The sequence below is a fragment of the Gopherus evgoodei genome, chromosome 4 (assembly GCF_007399415.2).
Source record: "Gopherus evgoodei ecotype Sinaloan lineage chromosome 4, rGopEvg1_v1.p, whole genome shotgun sequence".
NCBI classification, from domain to species: domain Eukaryota; kingdom Metazoa; phylum Chordata; order Testudines; family Testudinidae; genus Gopherus; species Gopherus evgoodei.
The window spans coordinates 112443971-112461301 of record NC_044325.1 but is presented as its reverse complement, the minus strand read 5'-3'; the positions used below and the strand labels follow the sequence as shown (position 1 = coordinate 112461301).

Genomic DNA, 17331 nt, shown 5'->3' with positions numbered 1-17331 from the left:
ACGTGAATAGATGACATTGGAATCTTGGCAGTTCAGCTTTAAACCCTGCCTAACAGGGGAGACAGCCTTGGTCAGGTGATAGTGGGAGTGCGGTTCTCAAAGAGGTACTGTGGATGACACATCGGGTCAGAATCTCAGCAGGTATCAAGTGGTGCCAGCTGAGACTTTGGCCTGGATTTTCTTCTCTTCCTTCCCCTGTCCCAGTTAAACTATTCTGAAAAAATGTAGGTGTCAGCCTCCCTCTTACTATCTTGTGTTGCCTAGAGGCCAGGGTTCCATTGTGCTAAGCACAATACAGACATTTAACAAAGAGACAGTCCCTGCCCCATGGAGTTTACAATCTAAGTACAAGATTGTAGACAACAGATGGATACAATAAATGGATGGGGAACCTCAAGGAATCAGTGAGGCGATGCTGGGCCACGTGATAGGCCCTGGTCACTGCATACCAGGTGCCAAACCTTTGTCGAGGTTTCTGTAGGAGGATGATTGTCTGAGTATCCAGCATCCTCAGACCCTGATCATTGTCCCCCTGAGCATGAGCAATGTGTGAAATCATCCTCTGACTTCCATCTGTGTCTCTGCCTCTCTCCCTATTCTCTTACTTTCCTTTCCCTTCTTTTCAGTCCCTTATATCTTTTCCTTTTCCTAGCTGCCTTTTCTCTATCGTTATTTAAATTGAACACTAACTGACGGGGACTAGAAAGAAACTTCTACTTGTGGACAGGTTACTTCATAGTTGGCCACTTGCAGCTTCCTCAGAAATAGTTGGCATTGGTCGATTTTGGAGACTGGATGATGGACTAGATTTGATCTGGTCTGGTCAAGTATGGAAATTCCTATGCTCCTCTTTCCTACATTTCCTTTAATTCTCTTCCAGTTCTCCAGTTCTTCACCTCTTTCAACTCTCGTTACCTTCTCTCTCTCCCTGCCCCAAGCCTTTCTCCAATCTCCCTCTATTGTTTGTGCTTATTTGGAGAGAACAGGACAGGTCTAATTTTTGTCTTATATCAGATTTGGACCAAACGGCCTTTTCCTCAACTGGTATGAATAGGTGTAGCTTCATTGAAATCAACATTTTACTCTAGCTTATGCTGTGGCCCATAATGTTTTAGTCCAACCCAAATCTGAGCCACTCAAACAAGGCACCACAGAAAGAAGGAACAGCGGAAAGCAATATGCAAATTAAATCTGGCTTTCAACAAATGTCTCCAGAAGCCCTGGAGATTGCTGGATACAGGTTGTAACGTGCTTGGATGCTCTGCAAGAACGAGGCCCACACACACACTGTGAGTTATTTGGCTTTAATGAAGGTAAAGTGACACATTCGCAACAGGGACCCTGGGCGTTGCTGTCACTTTGGCGGGGAACCCAGCACCGAAGCTCAGCTCGGCCTGGGTCGGAGTCCAAAAGCGGGACCAGGAGCATACAGCTATATATACACAATACAAAAGCAACTCATACATATGCAAAAAGGGACTTCCCACAAGCTATGTCCGCCCTTTGGCCTAAGGCCATACAAACTGGTTTCAACCAGTTAAAAGCAAGTTATAACTGGCATGCCGTGTCCTACAATGACCGGCCACTTAGCAAGCAGGGGCTTTCCACAAGGCTGCCGAGAAAGCGGAGATACCCTAGCTAGGCCGTGACACAGTCTTCCGCAGTCCCCTACACAAGTGTACAGTGATGTAGCTCAGAAAGCAGAGAGTGCAGCCAGGGAGTGGGATGAATCTTGTTAGTTGATTGATTTATATTTGCAAAGTGTTTATATGAATTCTAAGAGTTGTTATTGTTACCTGGAGGAGTATGAGGTTTTTCTGAACTTCGCAAATTAGTTTCTGGGTTTATAAGTTTCATGAAACTGGTTTGAATTAATGAACACCCCCACCCCTCATCATTTAGAACCTGATGTCCTTGTAATTTAAATTCATCTTTCTCTCCCCTCCAGGGTGAGCCAATTTTTTTTATTTTTAGAAACGATCTTCCAGCTAAAGGGAAGCCTGTGCTATGAATTAGGGCTAGAAATGCCACATTGGCACAAGGGGGTGCCCCATATATGTTATACTGTATTTATTTTTCCATTGGATTTTTTTCCCTCTCCCCTTCTCTGCACCTTTTTTTCTACACTTTTTCCTACATGAAACACTAATCCAGTGACATTCAAACCCACAGTGTTTGAGTGGCCTCTAAATTAGGCAAAACAAGTTTGCCCAACCCTAGTACAAACTGGGCTCATTTTCTAATTCAAACACACTCTATTCATTGGCAGTCTTTTAGTCCTAATAAAATATACTTCTGTCCTGGGCCCATCTCCTCATTAATCTGGTGCCCCCTCTCATCCCCTACCTTAACCTCTTACACTCCTCTGACTCTTTCTCCTTGTCATACAAACATGCTCCTGTCTCTTCCAGCTCAGCGACACAAAAGATCCTTGATTCCAGTGGCCTGTCCAGCTATCACCCCCATCTTCTTTTCATCTCTAAGCTCAGTGAATGTTCTGCTTACAAATGCTATCTGGTGTTCATAGATTCATAGGGTTGGAAGGGACCTCAAGAGAACATCTAGTCCAACCCCCTGCTCAAAACAGGACCAATCCCCAAATCCCTAAATGGCCCCCTCAAGGATTGAGCTGTCAACCCTGGGTTTAGCAGGCCAATGCTCAAATCACTGAGCTATCCTCCACCCCACCCCTTTCCAAGTGTTCCTCTCTTCCAAGTCCATTCTAGACTATCTCCAACCTGGCTTCTGCCCCCTGCTGTCCTCTGAAACTGCTCTGACCAAAGTCTCTGATGACCTTCTCTTAGTCAAATCTCAGAACTAGGACTACTTCTGCAAGTAATTGTCCCTTTGGGTACTCCACTTCAGGTGTGTGCGCACCCCTATGCCTCTGATTGGAGATTTTTGGTAGCAGTGTCCATGTAGTCCACGTCTTCACGCTGTGTGCCCTCATGCTCTGATCTGAGGGCACGTAAGGCAGGGTGAACCTGCCATCCCTCTAGTTCCTTCTCAGCCATCTGAGGCCTCAGACAGAATGCAGCTGTGTCTGAGGGTTAGTGTACCCCAGGCATAGCTAGCTTTCCTCATCTTATACTTCAATTGTTATCTTTATTTTGCTTTTGAACTTACCTTGCACATCTGTTTTTTAGAAATGCTCCCCGCCATTCTTTTTGTGTGGTTGGGGGCTGTCATATCTCTTCCCCTCTGCTTAATCTCTCCCTTTGTTTAAGTCTTCTTTTTCTTTCTTTTCTTGCTGGGTAGGCCCCAAATCCCAGGTTTTACACTCTGCCAATACCGCAGAAAGTCTTTTCCCCTCAATGACAGTCTCCGTTGTCTGGGTTGAGACACACATCTATCAAGGTGCAAGATCTGCATCGGATTTGGGAGCAGATCCAGGAGACTGAGGGAGAATAGACTTAAGTTGCTTCTCACAGAGCATTCTCTTGAGACCCTTCTCCAACTCTGAGCCTGCCTACCCCCTTGTACAGAGGGATCAGACAGCCTGAGCATCTTTTCAACTTCCACAGCTCTGGCTCCATCGGGTAAGTACCATGGGACAGCTCCACAGACTAGTTCAAAGGCCTCAAAAAAAGAAGAGACCTCAGCCCCCTGATAGAGAGGCATAGAAGAAAAGGGGTAAATCACCTCATAAATCTGTCAGCAAGAAGATCTTGCATTCCAATATGGGTCCAGTCGAGGGTCCTAGATACTCCAATGCTGAGCTTCCTGCAGTGACTAAAAAGACATCTAGTGTTATCCACACCGAACAGTCTCTCAGCATGCAGCCCCATTGGTACCAACAGCAGTACCTGGCTTGGAACAGGCCAGGCAAAAGGACTCCACCATCTTAGCCTTTTCTGAAAGAGGGTCATCAGGAAACAGGGACTTGCAATCCCCTCAGCAGCCCCCTTGGTATGACCAAGACCTCATGAAGAGAATAGTAGAGTCTCCACAAATCCCTCTGGATGTGCAGGAGGAGTCACAACATAGCCTGAGGGATAGCCTTCATATCACCTATTTCGGCAACGCAGCTCTCCCAATAAATGATGCCTTGCTAGAGCCAACCAGAAGAGTATGGCAAACACCAGCCACAGTTCCTCCCACTTGCAAATGGGTGGACAAGAAATATTTTGCACCCTCCAAAGGCACACAATACCTATTTCCCCATCCTGTCTCAAATTCCTTTGTGGTTGATGCTCTGAATGAAAGAAACAAACAGCATCATTCCTGGTCCACACCACAAGAAAAAGACATGTAAGTGCACAAAAGTTATTCCTTGGTCTCTTTACAAATTAGGGTAGCAAATTACCAAGCCCTGATTGCAAAACATGACTACACGAAATTCACTCATTTTGTTGAGTATCTCCCACAAGAACAAAGAGACCAGTTCTAGGTTCTCATCACTGAAGGACAACTAGGGGCGAAGGCCCCATCACAGGCATCTTTGGATATGGCAGACATAGCCTTTTGGTCTATGACAACGACTATAGTAATGCTCCGCTTATCCTGATTACAGTCCTCTGGAGTCCATAAGGAGATCCAGAACATAGTGGAGTATCTTCTAGGTGAGTGTCCCAAGCTATTAAGCAACACCATGGTTGAATCCCTCCATTTTACACCTCTGCAACCAAAAGAAGATATAGCAGATCATACAGCCCAAAGGTCCAGCCTGGTCCAGTTTCTAACATATCACAGGGCTATAGAACCACCTAGAAAAAGACCTAGGTTCCAAAGGAAAAGACCATTGATCTCCATAGCTATAGTCATCCAGCCATCGACCTCTACAAAGCAGTCTTTTTGGTTATTAGTCAATAGCCACAAGTCATGCTGCCACCTAGATTTTATGCTGCATCACCCTTCTGTTTCCTACCTCCCCACCTTTTGTGGACTGTCTTTCCCATTCCAAGCATTCATGGTAACAAAGCACATAGAGCAGATGGGTGCTAGCAAGCATCACATCAGGATATGCCATTCACTTCAGCTCCATCACTCCCCACTACTCTTCAGGGACTCATCTCATGAAGGTCTCCTAAGATAGAAAATAATGGGGTGGGGTAGAGCCAGCTTCCCCTCCCTATATGGGGAAAGGCTTCTACTCCAGATCCTTCCTGGTACTCAAGAAAAAAAGAGGGATGGAGACTGATTTTGGACCTCAGCACACTTAACATATTCATCCAGACTCTTATGTTCAGGATGGCAACCTTAGCAGCAATTATATCATCTCTAGATCCAGGGGATTGATTTATGACCCTCAATCTCTAGGATGCATACTTTCACATAGCAGTGTGTCCAGCTTACAAGCACTTCCTACAGTTCATGGTTGGCTACAAATATTATCAATAGTGGATACTTCCATTTAGCCTCTTGACTGTCTCAAGAAGCCTCACAAAGGTCCTTTCAGTGGTGGCTGCCCTGCTGAGACAGCAGCGGCAGTCTTTCCCTGCCTACACAAGTGAATCCTGTTGCATACCTATCCTCCCACACCACTGCTTCTCAAAGGCCTGAAAAAGATTAAAAAGGACAAATCCAAAATCAGCCTATCCAAGAGAGGTTCCCAGACCTGATTTGCCTGTCACTTTGGCCACCTCTTCACCTGCCACTGACAACAAACTTTCTGTCTCAAGGGAAACACTCCAGGAAAACTATTCACCCCACTCTACCCACACTATATCTCAAGGCCTGGCTCTTGGAGGCTCTCGGGCATAGGAATGGATTGTTCATTTTGAAGTGCGGAACATAGGGTTCAACAGAAAACCATCAGTGAAGAAGACTTACCTTCACAAATGGATGTGATTCCACTACTGGTGCTCCCAGCATGATTGTTTCCCTCTAAACTTCACATAATACAGATTTTAGATTACTCATTAAATATAAAGACCCTGCGTTTGTTGCTATGTTCCTTTGAAATCCATTTTGCAGTTGGTAGCTCTTCTTGCAGATCCATCCTACACCAGGTTTTATCAGGGCAAAGTGACTCTTTGCCTCCATCTTTTTTTTCTCTCCAAGATCTCCTCTGATTTCTCCATTACATTCTATTACCCATATTCTACCCTAATCACACAACTCTCGGGAAGAAGCTAGTCTACACACTCTGGGTGTTGGAGGGACTAGCATTCTACCTAGAAAGAATTTGACCCTTCAAAGCTTCTTCTAAGCTTTTCATCTCCTTCATAGACAGAATGACTGGAACCTTTATTTCTATCCCATGCCTACCCAAATGGGGCTTGGGATGCTTTTTATCCTGCTATGAACTCTCTAGAATGCACCGTCCCTCTAAGGTGACTGCCCATTCCACTAGGGTCCAACTCTCTTACTTGGCTCATGAATCTCCCCATCAAAGACAGCTGTAAAGCTGCCATCTAATCATCTGTTCACTGCTTTTCCCAGCACTATGCCACAGTGTATGCTCGCAGGTCTGATGCAGCTTTTGGGACAACTGTTCTCCAACCTGTACTAGATAGGACTCCTCAGCACCTGACCCCTTAGCCTGGGCACTGCTTGGGAGTCACCTGAAGTGGAGCACCCATAAGAACAATTACTCAAAGAAGGACTGATGATTACTTGGTACAGCAAGGTGTGCTCCTTAAGATGTTTTGTCCTTATGGTTGCTCCACTCTCTGCCTTCCTTCCCCTCAGCTTCAGAGTCCCAGCATTAAGCTCTATTTCACAGTGGAGAAGGAACTGGAGTGGCAGCAGTTCCACATTGAGGGTGTACAGAGCACAGGTGAGGATCACATGGACACTGCTACCAAAAATTTCTGATCAAAGATGTACTGCCATTCATGCACCAGTAGTGTAGCACCTATAGGGTCAAAATATCTGAAAGAACTCAAGTTACTGCCAGATCCTCAGCTGATGTCAGTCCGTGTAGCTCCATTGACTTCAATACAAGTTTACCCTAGCTCAGGATATGGTCCCAGTATAGGGAAGGAGGCATGAGTTAGAATTTGTTTGATTGGCATTGTGACAGGGTGTATCAATCCTGCACTGGGCCAATGGGGGCTGACCAATCACTGTGGGCCCAGGAGACCATGACCACTCGTTCTTGCTGTGCATGCTTCAAGTGAAGGGGACAGATAAAAGAAGGCAGCCCAGCTCAGTCGGGGCTGGTGGAGGAAGAGGAAGGGCATGTGCTGCAGGCTTCTGCTGAGGAACTGTCAACTCTCCAGTCTGTAGGGACTGTGGACACAGATTATGCTGTGGAGGACTAACTGACCATGGAGACTGACTGAGATGCCGAGATGCTGCCAGTCGAGAAGATGCTTGAGATGGGCTTTTTGGTAGGAAATGACCCAAGTTATATGTTAGTAGCCGATGCTGAACCCTTTATAGGGAGTTTACTGGCTCCATAGGGCTGTTGGTTGGAACCTGGTGGAGTAGGATGGGCCCAGGTTCCCCTACCCTCTCCCCCACTGCACGTGCCATTAGTCATGGCTACCAGGGGCTCCCACCATAGACAGAGTTTTGCTCTGCCCTGCTCACAGGCCCAGAGCCCCAAACTGACTGCTCTGCCCTACCTCAGAGGCTATTGGCTGATTGTTACTCTGCCCTGCCCAGAGGGTCAGAGCCCCTCCCGCCCATTGCTACTGCCTGCCCCAGCCAGGAGGCTCAGGGGCCCTAGACTGAATATTTGCTTTGCTCTGCCCTGCCTGAGGGGTTATGGACTGCTTGGTTGCTCTGCCCCCTCAGGGGTCCTGACATACCCTGACTGTGGTTGTTTGACCCAATAGGGAATCCCAACAACTGTGTGACAAGGTGGCTGAACCCTGCACTGGGCAAACAAGGGTGGCCCTGTTCGTCACGCCGAGCCCTATGGCAGGCATTTTGGTTGGCTTTCCTTTTTATGACTTGTTCCTTGCTGCCCTAACTGCCACCCCATCCTGTTCACATCCCTGTCCATCTTGTCCTTGCAACTTGGTTACAAACACATGGCTTGTCAGACGAGCACGCCCTTTGCCTATGAAAGGTGGGCTGTTCCTCCTCCCCAACACACCTGCCTCTGTCCAATTCTTTCACCTCAATATTTTTTTCCTTTGGCTGGTTGCGTGCAAGTAGCTCTGCTTTCCCTCTGAGGTCAAGGAATTTCCATGTCGCATGCGGCAAGAGGGTTTCCCCAGCATCTCTGCTTCAACCCAGGCACTGGTTCATTTAGAAACAGCTCGACTGCTCCTGGAAATGGGCCTGTGTGAAATAATATTGTCTTTTCAAGGGTAGAAAAAAATGTTCTTTTATACAGTCGCGCGCACACTCTTAAAAGAATTCCACAAAGCTCAGTCTGTTTCTCCCCTCCCCCCTCCCAAAACACTGGAGAAATTCATCCTTGGAGTTTGACGGCACTAGAGTATACAGCATGTACTGTGCTCCGTGGAATGCTGGCTGCAGTTGCCTTCCCTGAACAACACATGATTCTGTTGCTGTATCAGGTTGTAACTTCTGAGGATTGTAGTTTGGTAGTGCTGCTTGTATTCTGGGAGAGACGCACGGAAAGGAGTGCAGATGGGGTTTGGAGTAGGAGGCATGTTGAGAGGAATTGCCTTTCCTGGATGATGAATAAGCACAAAGAGGCAAGAAATCAATACCAATTTTACCCAACTTGAGGATTTGGCCCTTGTTACTGTATAACAAGATTACTCCTCTTGCCCAGCAGCTGTTTGGGGGAAAGTCATTAAGGTGGATTTTCTGAAGGGACATAAGCTCATATTCCAAGGGAGCACACATTGGGACCTTTGCTTTGTGCCCTGCAAGGTCCTTCTTCTCATTAATGGTGAAATCACTCTAGATGCACTCACTGATGACACACACTCAGCTGTTGTACTCTAGTGGGGAATAAACTTGTGGATATTTGCACAAAGATGTGTACAGAGACCCACCTATGCCATACAGTTGCCCATTCACAGACACGAACTGAAACACACACACATGCGCATACAACCCCTACACCCCTTTGACAGGACAGAAATGCGCATACTGGTCCACAAACACACTATTTCCATGCTCACAGACCTACCCACAGCCACATTTCCTGACAGAGGAGCATATTCACTCAGCTATACACGTGCTTGGTAACATTCACATTTAATACGGTGGTTGCCATTAAACTCTGTACAGTTTTGCCTTATGTTTGCCTTAATGGGTTCTGTGTATTCACAGTATCTGAACTTCTCATTTTCCTTTGTATAGAAAATACCTAAGGAAATCTGTGAATGCTTTGAGAGTGTCACGTAATTTCAAAGAAACTGTAACTTTTTCTAAGGATGCCCACGATGCATTAAAATATTTTCTGTATTGTTGTCTGCCCCATTCAACGTAATATTTTGGTTGCTTTTTTGCTGGGCTCTGTGCACTGAACAGATGTTTTCATTGAGCTGTCTGCAGTGACGCCTGAATCTTTTTCCTGAGTAGTTACAGCTCATTTAAAAACCATCAGTGTATTACCTAAGCAATCCCTTGATGTCATTGATTAGAAGAACCCAGATGGTTGTACTTCTTAATTCTGTTGCCTGTCTGTGTCTTGTTATTTTTATCATGTTTAACATTTACTCACATACTGGGCCAGTTTTTCAAAGTGAGGTGGGCATATATATATTTTTTAACATTTACTCATATACTGGGCCAGTTTTTCAAAGTGAGCTGGGCATATATATATATATATAATTTTTTTTGCATGTGCCTGATTTCCATAGTCAAGTGCTTCTATCTGTGTGCAAAACTCAGGTCTTTGTACTTATCTGGCCATGTTCTTTTCCAAATCCCTGACTTAAATTCACACACCAGTTATCGGTGGGTGAGGCACATGCAAACATATGCATGTATTTACATATACCTGACTTTGAGAACTCAGTCCACTGATGTAAGAGGGAATGTAGCGAGGCGGTGTGGCTCCCCTCCTTCTCAGGGAGGGTTGAGCCCTGTCAATCACCCCCCAGGGCGGAACCGCTGGGAGGAAATCCTGCCCCTCAAAGGGTTAGGCGGCAACCTGGAAGGATAAAAGCCGGGTCTCAGCCCTTAGTCAGGCCCCGGCCACCGGCAGGAGGAGACGTGCCTGCTGACCCTCCTCACCGGGAAGCCGCTGAGGCCCGAGGCTGGTGGGAGCTGCCCCACAGCCGCTATGACGAGGAGCTGCCGGAGCTGCCCCGCAGTCGCTACGACGAGGAGCTGCCGGAGCTGCCCCGTCCCCACTACGGCCCCGAGGAGCTGCTAGACCAGACCTGGTCTGCCGTCCCGGAGGTATTCCCGGACCTACCGTCCTGCCTGGACTGGGAGGAGCCCATGGTACTGGACACCCCAGCGGACCAGGTAGGAACCAGGGGGGAGGCTGGAAGTAGCCCGGGGGCAGCTGACTACAGTCAGGCTGCAGAAGGCCCTGCGCCTATGTCAGTGTGTTTCTGTCAGGACCTCCCCACTGACCACCACTAGCGGCGTCAGCCGCTACTAGGGCCCCGGGCTGGAACACAGAGGAGTGGGTGGGCCTGCGTTCCCCCTGCCACCCGTAACCGGGCAGCAGACTCCCCCTCTTCCCTCCCGAATCAAGGGCTGGGCCCCTATTGACTTTGCCACTGCTCTGCCCTGCCCCAAAAGGCCAGAGCTGATACTGTGTTTGGTGTCCCGCCCGACCCAAGGGCTGGGCCCCTATTGACTTTGCCATTGCTCTGCCCTGCCCCAAAAGGCCAGAGCTGATACTGTGTTTGGTGTCCCGCCCGACCCAAGGGCTGGGCCCCTATTGACTTTGCCACTGCTTTGCCCTGCTCCAAAGGGCCAGAGCTGATAACTGTGTTGTTGGTGCCCTGCCCGACCCAAGGGCTGGGCCCCCTTTGACTTTGTCACTGCTTTGCCCTGCTCCAAAGGCCAGAGCTAACTGAACTGTGTTTGTTGGTGCCCCGCCCGACCCAAGGGCTGGGCCCCCTATTGACTTTGCCACTGCTCTGCCCTGCCCCAAAAGGGCCAGAGCTGATAACTATGTTTGTTGGTGCCCCGCCCGACCCAAGGGCTGGGCCCCTTTAGACTTTGCCACTGCTCTGCCCTGCCTTAAAGGGCCAGAGCTAATAACTGTTACTGCGTTTGTCGGTGCCTGCCCGATCCAAGGGCTGGGCCCCTAGTATTTAATTGTGTAGCTGTTCGGTCCCGTGCACAGGGTCCGAACCGCCAGAGCGGACTGCGATCCCGAGGGCAGAGGCCCTCGGACGACGAGACGAGGCCGGTGTGGCTCCCCTCCTCCCCAGGGAGGGTTGAGCCCCAGCACCCCCTCGTCCACAGGGAACTGCACATCTTTTTACAAAAAGAGCAGTTTGTTTCAAATGCCCCATAAACCATGCCAAACGGCATTCAGTACAATGTGATTCTAAGTTTCAAGCTAGTTTTTTGCCATGAAAATCTTACACCCACAATTGTGGGGCTATATTGAAGTACCAGGAAAAAGCATGAATGCACTACAGATGGAAAACTGTGGGCACAATTAATTGTAGACACATTACTCTGCCCACAAAACTGGATGGCTGCTTTGAAAGCCGGGCCCATATATGCATATAATGATTCTTGTTTCTCACCCTACAAGGTCAACCCCGCCCAGATCATTGGCCACTCATTGGAAGTAATGTCCCAGTACTGATGATGTTACAGCAATGGCAAAACCCTACTGGGTCTGCGTAAATGTCATTTTAGTTCTCTCTGTTTCCATTGCATGGTTTTGAAAACTTTAAAAATATTGTGAGATACCTTTTGAGATGTGAAATAATATAAATCATGTATAAAATCAAACAGCTAACTAAAACTGGCCATATGTGTGAGCGACTGGCTCCAGGATGGTTTTGTAGTTAATGAGCTGTCATCAGCAGAGGGACATGCCTGGGTATTATACTGCAGTGGCACTAGTAATTTAGGCTGATCCTGCCCCACTGGAGTCAGTGGGAGCAGGATAAAACTCTTTGTTAGGGATGGGTATCCTGAGATCTACGGAAGGAAACAAAGAGATATGGCTCTTTTAAGGGAGATAATACTATGAAATGGTGTGACTGTCTATGGATTGAACAGTTAACTTTTAAAGGTAAATGGTTAAAGATATGGGATGGCAGCAGCCATCTTAAAGGAAAGAGCCACAAGAAGATTGGACTATGCAAACAGAAAAGCCAAAGAGAAACGAAAGTTTGTCCAGCTTCCTAGTGCTAGGAGGATGAAACAGTCTGACTGAGCCATGAATATTTCCAAAGATGCCAGCACCATGTACTAAAAGTCAGAAGCTCCTTGGAGAGAAAAGAAGCTTTCAGACATGGAGGAGCTACACCTCGAGAGAGAAAGTTAAGATTGGCAGTAATTATGTGCAAGGAAATCCAACTGGGGTGCAGCTGGACAGAATGTGAGAGCAAAGGGAGATTACTGGCCATGGCTGAGTGCTTATGGGACACCACTAAAGTTACTGGGTCAGATCCTCAGCTGGTGTCAATTCACCTAGCTCCACTGAAATGCTACTTAAGTGACATTCTAGAGCAGGGGTAGGCAACCTATGGCACGTGTGCCGAAGGTGGCACACGAGCTGATTTTCAGTGGCACTCACACTGCCCAGGTCCTAGCCACCAGTCCGGGGGGCTCTGCATTTTAATTTAATTTTAAATGAAGCTTCTTAAACATTTTAAAAAACCTTATTTACTTTACATACAACAATAGCTTAGTTAGATATTACAGCCTTTAGAAAGAGACCTTCTAAAAATGTTAAAATGTATGACTGTCATGCAAAACCTTAAATTAGAGTGAATAAATGAAGACTCGGCACACCACTTCTAAAAGGTTGCCAACCCCTGTTCTAGAGCTGGACAAGAACAAGAGCAGATGTCTCCTGATTCCCCCTTGCAGATGGGAGAACAAATGTGATTTTTTTTCAGCACTCCATAGAATATCATGGTCACAAAATTGATGTGTGTTGTCTTCACAAGTTACTAGTAAAGACCAAGGCCACCGTGGGTACCCCAGTTCCTGAAAATAAAAGTCTGCCAAGTTCCTTTCAGGGGCTACTGAACTCATATGGACTGATGACTCATCTGGCTGCATTAATTAATCCCTTCGCTATCTTCTAGGTCAAACCCAAAAGAGTGTGGCCAATCCTTTGAACTGAAGTCAATGGAGCTATCGTCCATTGACACCAGCTGAGGATCTGGCCCATTGATCTTAAAAGAAAGAGCACAACAATAGCAGCCGTAACAGGATTTATGGGGCACATGGAACGGAATACTGAACACTTTGCAGACATAAATGCCATATTGGAGCAATGGATTAAAACCTCTTCTCTGAGCATGATGGGACTAGACAGACCTGGAACCAAAACATACAAAAAGATTGTGCAAGTGCTGCCGTCACAGCATGTTTCAACCCTGCTGGTGATGATGGAGAGATTTTGTAATAGAAACCAAAAAGAGTGGGAAATGCTTTCACAGTGCTTTTGATGCTGGCCTATTGTCTGAGCAAGATCTCACAGGCCAAAAGGCTGTGGAAATTGCAGCCCAGGGAATCTCTAGCACTGAATATTCATACAAAAAGGTACAAGATTGCAAGGGAAATGTCAGATGTTCTGGGATTTTACTGATATGTCAAGACAGGACATCAAGAATCATGTGCTTGTGTAAAGATCAGATCAATATACTATTGAGGAACCAACTGATTGTCCCTGTGTGCAGAATAAAGTGGCCTCAGGAAAGGCAAGGACTGGCAAAAAAAACCCACCTAGCAATAAAGTGTGGCAAGAAGACACTGGAAGATCCCTCTGGACAGGAAGAAAACAGAACAAGTCAGCAGAAATTACATTGCACATCTCTACTATAACATTAGCTAATTTTTACTAACCTATTGAAACACATATTGAGCCACTGCCAAGGAGAAGTGAAATCAACAAGGAGTGGTAGCAGATAGAAGACAGACAGAACTTTTAAAAGCAGCACTAGCTCATATCTATGCTGCAAGGGCTGAATGAGTTTCACTGCTGAAAGAGAACCAGTGTCATACCCAACAAACATATGAAAGGCATGTCTTGCATGCTGGAGTTATGATTAGCAGCATTTGGCCTTTCAGATGCTAAGATGATTCATTGGATGAATCAGCAGAAAGTCCAAGAATTTCAGATCCAGAACATGTGAATGAAGCATTCAGATCTCTTCCATTCTCAAGCCTTTTCTGTTGTTGGAATAAACAGATAATCCTGTATCAGCTTCCTTTTCCATATCAGTAGTTGATTGCCCTGGGACATCTGTTTCACATACAGCATGATGTTATGAATTTTCCAGTTCCGCTATACCAAAACCCATACTTATTTCAAGATGAATTAGAAGACTGCCTCATCATTTTAATTTGTAACACAGTGTGGCTTTAGGGAAGAATAATCCCTGGGCAAAGCCAGAATTAGAGGATAGTTTTCTAGTCAATAATAGTCATATTAATCAAAAATTCCATTTGGGAAGGTGGGGAGACATTGCATCTTAGGGCAGGTCTACCCTGCAGCCAGGATCGATGCTCTGAGATCGATCCACTGGCAGTCGATTTGGCGGGTCTAGTGAAGACCCGCCAAATCGACAGCAGATCGCTCTCTAGTCGACCCCTGTACTCTACCCCTGATGAGAAGAGTAAGGTAAGTCAACAGGAGAGTTTCTCCTGTTGACCCCCTGTGGTGCAGACCCCGCAGTAACTCGACCTAAGGTACGTCGAGCTGGAGTTGCGTAGCATAGGTCAACTTACCACGGTAGTGTAGACATAGTCTGAGTATTCATTGTGTCTACCAATCAAATGATTAGTGTCCCTTAAAAGTATGCAGTGGCAGCAGCAATCTTCAGTTTATTTCACAGTAGAAAGGCATCGCAATAGTCTGGCACCTACCTACAGACAGTTGGTGTGATTTATCTTTATGAGAATCTCTTTGTTCCCAAGCTAACAGAACTCTCCCTGAGCCACACACCTTTGTCTGTCGACCATTTGGAAAGAGAGGTTTGCCATAGAACTGTGTGTACGCTTAGCAAATGAGAACTTACAGATACAGTACCAAAGGGAACAGTGTGAACCATAAATTTATCAAAGCCAGAGCCACTATAACCTAGTGCTGCGCTGAACAATGTGGAAGAAATGTTGTTAAATCTGTGCCTTTGTGAGCTATTCTGTTCCCAGCTAGCCCACTCCTGCAGTGTGCTCAGCATGCTGACTTTCCAGGAGCTCTCTCCATGTTGGAACCAGCCACCTGTCTCCTGTCAGATCCCAGAGAAGAACAAGACTGGCTGACAAATACCATATGTCATAGGGCTGGCCAAAGGAAGCCTAACTGTATTTTGTTCCACTTGTCTATTTAACTGGGTCACTGTAACAAGGCTGTTTTTACAAATAGCATATCTGTATCTGGTTGAACTTTTCTGTTTATATGTGAACTGGTGGAGAACAGACATCCTTATTTTTTGCCCTAGAAATGTAACATTCTGCCCTCCCCAATGGCAGTGATGGAGATGGTGTGGGGAGTGAATAGCAATTTTAACAAAAGCTCACCACCAACAAAAAGTGATGAGAAACCCCAGGGTTAAAACCATCCGTTGCGGAAAGTACTCTCAGTTCTTTGTGCATGTAATGAGACTGTTCATACTGATCAGGAAAAACAGAAAACATCTCGTAGCGCATTCAAACCGAGGGTGCACACACCTCTGGGTAATGAATATCTAAATACAGATTATGTCTATCTAAAAATGTCATCAAAACTAGAGAGGGCTAAAGCCAGAAAGTAGCTAGATGTGGATCCCTATTAACAACAGTGTAAATCCAGAGTAACTACACTGAGATCAGTGTAGCAGAGGTCAGAATCTGAGCTTACATCCAGATCTGGCCTTTTCAATGGTTCAGGACTTCTGTGTTCTTAGCAGCATGCTGCAATGGGGAAAACTCAAGGGACCTGCGTTCTATTTCTAGGTCTGCCATAAACCTGCTGTGTCTTTTTCAGAAAGTCACTTCACCTTCTTCTACCTTTGTTTCCCCTCCTGCTTTTTATCTGTCTTATCTCTTTAGAAACTGTTTGGGGCAGGGACTATCTTCTAATATATGTGTGACACTGAGCCCGTGAAGGTTAAACAACCAGCAGGCTAAGTGACCCAAGATCAACCTTTAAAAACATATTTGAGAAATATTGACATGGTAAGCAGCGCCACTTCATGTAGATAATTATCAAAGTCGTGTAAGTGAAGTAAATCCTTTGAAATGCAAAACTATATTGTCAGAGAATTAGAAGTAAATATTATTGCATTTGTCTGTGTTTACCTATATCTGTTAGGAGTTTAACAATGTGATCTAATTAGCATGTAGATGCTATACTCAGTTCCTGTCTGTCATATTACATTGCTGTGTTCTATTGATTCAGAAATCAAAAGCGAGTATTAGCAATTAGATGAAACTTCAGTGTAATGGTATCATGTCTTTATTTCTCTTTGAAGTTTGTAGTAAACTACCTGTGAACCTTTGAATGGTAAATTGCTTTATGCTAATCAATGCAACTAATTACCTGGGTATACATAGGAAATAGGAATTGACTTCAAAGCAACCATATATATTACCTATTCTTCACCCAAGGAATGCTGGCTGTGCCATTTGCTAGCAAGAGGCTATCATAACCTGCCAGAGAGCTATAAAAGAACTTTGAGACCTGATCCATTTTTTTTCGTCTCAGATCTGCAGAAGCTTGGTCAGGGGAAGTTTAAGTTGCAAGACTGAGGTTTCCAGCTCCAGTCTGGATTACCCTGCTACTTCTCATGGAAGAATTTAAACAGATTCTGCACATGGATTATAATTTATGGATTCTGGAAGAACTTTCTACAAATCAGCAGCTCACTGTTTCTACTATGAAACTAACCTAAGAACTTTACTCACATCTGTATGTATAATGATCTTTAATCACAATACTCTCTCTCTTTTCTTTTTAAATAAATCTTAGATTAGTTCATAAAATTTGGCTGTACATGTGTATTTGGGTAAGATCTGGAACATTCATTGACCTGGTGGATAATGTGTCCGTTTGCTTGGGATTGGTAGAACTTTATATATGTTTTAAGTAATCCCACCATATTTAACTTGACTGTCTGGGTGAAAGTCCAAGGCTGGCTTGCTTTAAGGGAGCTGTTTTCAGCTCCTGGGTAACCAGTTAGGTATCATAGAAGCTATTTTGTTCCTGAATTGGTGAATCTAAGTATTGGAATAAATCACCAGTTTTGGAGATTGTCTGCCCCAGTCTTTGCAGTTTACCCTGATTGAGCAATCTCAGTGAGGCCCTTCCAGGCACCACAGTCATAGTATGTTTGTACAAAGCCTAGCACAGTGAGGACCCAATCTTAGTGG

At 45.7% G+C, this 17331-nt stretch overlaps 1 long non-coding RNA gene across 1 annotated transcript; it reads left to right on the top strand.

Moving 5' to 3' along the window:
• The first annotated feature begins 9693 nt into the window (after nucleotides 1-9693).
• LOC115650523 lies at nucleotides 9694-16890 on the top strand. The gene is made up of 3 exons (XR_004000111.1): nucleotides 9694-10293; nucleotides 11549-11639; nucleotides 16012-16890. It is a non-coding gene; the product is annotated as an uncharacterized LOC115650523 (long non-coding RNA).
• Nucleotides 16891-17331: the final 441 nt, after the last annotated feature.